Source organism: Cajanus cajan, chromosome 6 (genome assembly GCF_000230855.2).
Source record: "Cajanus cajan strain Asha chromosome 6, NIPB_CcT2T_4, whole genome shotgun sequence".
Classification (NCBI taxonomy): Eukaryota; Viridiplantae; Streptophyta; class Magnoliopsida; order Fabales; family Fabaceae; genus Cajanus; species Cajanus cajan.
In genome coordinates this window covers 24405558-24410207 of record NC_138522.1, presented here as the reverse complement: position 1 = coordinate 24410207, position 4650 = coordinate 24405558, and positions in this window count along the sequence as shown.

The window sequence follows — 4650 nt, the reverse complement described above, 5'->3', positions numbered from 1 at the left end:
AATAAACATTCATTTTAGAAAGTGGCTGGTCATCTCTCTGTCCTCACATGCGCGAAGAAAATCAAGAAAATGGAAGCGCTAGAGGAACAAAACAAGAAGCTCACGACCGAGCTTTCACAGCTCAAAGAGCAGATGGCGCAAATGTTGGAACTCATGCGTCACCATAACATTCATGGATCTCATCACAGTGACCATGGGTCCCATCATGAGGGAGAGGAGGAGGAGCATGAAGAAGATCCTCCACATGCCATACCTCTTGGGGCTGGAATTATGATCAAAGAGCCCGAGGTTTCAAAAGAACAATTCCACGCCCTAGAGGATCGGTTGAGGGCTATGGAGGGGCATGACTTCGATATTAAAGATGCCGCCGACATGTGTTTAGTGAGGGATATTCAATTCCCTCCCAAATTTAAAGTGCCAGATTTCCCGAGATACGTGGGATCGACTTGCCCCAAGAGTCATCTCACCATGTACTGCCGAAAGATGGCTGCATATGCCACAAACGAAAAGCTCTTGATCCACTGCTTCCAAGAGAGCTTGGCTGATACCGCGCTCAACTGGTATATGCAGCTAGATGGAAATCTAGTACACACATGGAGGCAGTTGGCCGACGCCTTCCTCAAGCGCTACAAATACAACATCGACCTAATACCCGATAGGTCAGATCTTCAAGACTTGAGTAAGAAAAATGATGAATCTTTCAAGGCGTACGCCCAACGATGGAGGGAGTTGGCGGCACAGATAGAGCCCCCGCTGTCGGATAAAGAGACGGTGTCCTTATTCATCAACTCGTTGACTGGTCCCTATTACGATAAAATGATAGGGAACACAACGACACTCTTCTCGGACATCATCACCATTGGGGAAAGGGTGGAACAAGGATTGAAAAGTGGGAAGCTAGCTAAGCCTTCCCAATCATTCGAGGCTAAGAAGACCTTCAGGAAGAAGAATGAGGGAGGAGTCAATGCTATAACCATATCCTCGGCTTCTTCCACTTCGAAGTCAGGAAGATCGCAATTCATCCCTGTGAAGAAGTTTGATAAACTTCCGACCACTTATAGCGATCTCCTTCCGAAGCTAGTAGAAGCCAAACTTCTAGCTCATGTTCCACCAAGGAAGATCGACCCACCTTACCCCGATTGGTACAAGCCACAAGACAAATGTTTATACCATTCGGGGGCACCAGGGCATTCAACAGAGAAATGCCTAGCTCTCAAATACAAGGTCCAAAACCTTATTGATGCCGGGTGGGTCACCTTCGATTCGACAGCGCCCGACGTGAGCAAGAATCCTCTGCCAAAGCAGGAGTAGAGAGAAGAACAAGCCACGATAGGGCCCCTTCATATTTCTCTTTTAGGGACTCATGATCAGTACCCGAGATCATGAGAACCTTTTCATGTAAATAAGGGTTTTTGTACAGTTTTAATACATATTAATAAAGAGGCATTTTTCACATTATTCTCTTTTTTGTTCTTTTCTCTCTTTCCTCATTAACATTAATAATTCTAAACCTAAACAGAACCAATAAAATAATTATGTCTGTAATTGTTCGCTCTGACCGGGATCCAAAAGTTGAGGATGAATGGGTTGAGTTGGACAGTGATGAGGAAACCATTTCTCCGGATCTGCAAAGATTGCTAGATCAAGAAGCTTGTCAAGAGAAATTGGAGACTATAAATTTGGGGCATGGCCGAGAGATAAAAGAGGTCAATATTGGGACCCATATCAGTGATGAAATAAGGACACATGCTTCCGCTATGATTATAATAAAATCATTCTTCATTGCTTCTTTTCTTGCTTATAATAAAATTCTAAACCACATTATCTTTAACCCTGTTTGAATAAACATGAATGAGGTTAAAATCATCTTAATAATAATAAACCCACATCATTTTTATGTGGAAGTGTGTGTGACAACTTGGAGCACCTTCCCTTGGCCTTGACAAGTGCCATCATGGATAAAAATAAATCCTTCAAAATAAAAGAAGCTCGGCAGGAAACCCAAAAAGGGGTCTGCGCAAAAATAAGAGCAAAAGACCCGCTAGGAATCCCACAAAAGGGTGACCTAGGCAAAAGTTAGGGTTGCAAAAATGAACAAAAACAAAAGTCCGCTAAAACGCCACAAAAGGGTGTTTTAGGCAAAAATAAGGACAATCAAAAAACAAAAGAAATCCATGATGGTACCATGAACCGAATTCAAAAAGAAAGGTTCAAGAGCAGCTATCCAAGTTGTCAAAATCACAACGTCAATAAACAAAGATTTTCTTAATTTCATAAGTGTTTAATCAAGCAAGCCTAAACACATAAGCCTACCTTGGCCATCCATTCTTACAAAAACCATTTTTGAAAAATAATCCCCTCTAAAACACAAACTTCAAAACAAAAATATCTTTCCCTTCTTTTCTCTCTTGTCCCAAAAGATTTTAGAATAATCTAGTGGAAGCATGGAGAAATAAATCATCACTGATAATGGATCTAATCTGAACAACAAAATGGTGGAAGAACTGTGCCAAGAATTCAAGATCCAACACCACAACTCTTCCCCATATCGGCCAAAGATGAATGGGGCAGTCGAGGCAACCAATAAGAACATCAAAAAATAGTGCAAAAGACGATTGTCTCATTTAAAGACTGACACGAGATGTTACCCTTCGCTCCTCATGGCTATAGGACTTCAGTACGTCCATTTACAGGAGCTACTCCATTCTCACTCGTTTATGGGGTGGAGGCAGTTCTACCCATCGAAGTCGAGATATTCTATCTAAGGGTAATCATGGAAACAAAACTTTCCGAGGCAGAATGGGTTCAAAGCCAATATGACCAGTTGAACCCTATCAAAAAGAAACGGCTGAACGCCATATGCCATGGTCAAGCCTATCAGAGGAAGATCAAAAAGGCTTTTGACAAGAAAGTCCACCCTCGAGTCTACCATGAGGGAGAGTTGGTAATGAAGAAATTACTACCAACTCAAAAAGGGCAAAATCGGAAAGTGTGCCCCAAATCACGGAGGACCATACGTGGTAAAACGAGCCTTCTCAGGAGAAGCATTGATTCTCACAAACATGGACGGAGAAGAACTTCGATACCCAGTCAACATTGACGTGGTAAAGAAGTACTATGCTTGAAGACGTTGCTTGCATAGGCCTGCTAGGATGAAAACCCAAAAAAGGCGTCCTAGGCAAAAGTTAGGGCAAAATAAAAAGCCCGCCAGTACAAGGGTACTAGGCAAAACAACGGCAAAATTATCCCCGCTAGGATACGTCCTAGGCAAAAGATAGGGGCAATAGAATAAGATGTAAAAGCAAAGCAAGCAACGATTGTTTGAATCGAAAACCGAAAGGCGGTTCAAGTGATTATCTTCTAGAAGCAAGCGTCTTGCAGCATCTACACTCCTGGCTCAGGCCGAAGCAATTAGGGGAACGTAAAGAGCAACAATTACAGATATAATTGTTAAGCCCAATGTATATAGCCTACCCTGGCCAGCCATTCTTCAGAAATTTCCTTCTGTATATCTTTCTGTAAAAACACTTGTGAATATCAATAAAAATATCCATTTGTTTCTTTTCTTTCTTGACCATGTGATTATGCCCCTAAATTGATGTTTCAAAAATTGTACGAAACTCTTTTAATAATCGGTCAAATAAAGAAAATTGGAGGGGTTCCTGTAAAATCCATAATCTCCTGCATAAAGGCTCACAAAAATACTCCCTCGCGTCAATGACAGAAAGTCCTCCAAGAAGAAGAGGATAGGGAGAGCCACTCACTTTTCTAAATAAATGAACAAAAATAAAAAATTGTATTGCATTTGTGCATCACACACACATTAGTTGCACATTCAAAGACCTTATCATGAGGCAACCGCATAAAATAGAAAAATAGAAAATTGCTTGTGTATGACAGCAGCAAGCAAAATACAAAGATTCAGAAAATCAACAGCATCATAATAACTGAGCCTGGAGAGGCTTGCCGAAAGAATACTCTCAAAATAACTGAGCCTGGAGAGGCTCGCCGAAATAATACTCTCAGAATAATTGAGCCTGGAGAGGCTTGCTGAAATAATACTCGTACAGAATAATTGAGCCTGGAGAGGCTTGCCGAAACAATACTCCCACAGAATAATTGAGCCAGGAGAGGCTTGCCGAAATAATACTCCTACAAAATAACTGAGCCTGGAGAGGCTTGCCGAAATAATACTCTCTCATAAATTTAATTTCTTTAGCACTTTTAATTTCTGTACAGCAAAAGCCAAAAACATAAAAAAGGCAAAATACAGAAAAAGCCAAATCAGAAGAAAAGGCAAAATACAGAAAAAGCCGAAAATAAAAAAGGCAAGGATATAGAAAATCCAACAAACAATTTGTACCAAATAACTAAGCCTGGAGAGGCTTACCAAAATAATACTCCACATCCTCCACAGTATGCAGAATAACTGAGCCTGGAGAGGCTCGCAGAAATAATACTCCCCAGAGGGAACCTCAGCTCAAGCTCACGGAAAAATCCCCAGCGAGAGCTATCAAAGCAAAATCGACGCAATCCCCAATGGAAGTGCGATCATCCAAACAGTATATACAAGTCAAAGGACTTAACACTTCCTCAGTGGAAGATAGCTCTCCGACTCAAAGCACTGAGCGAGGCTAAGCCTGTAGAGGC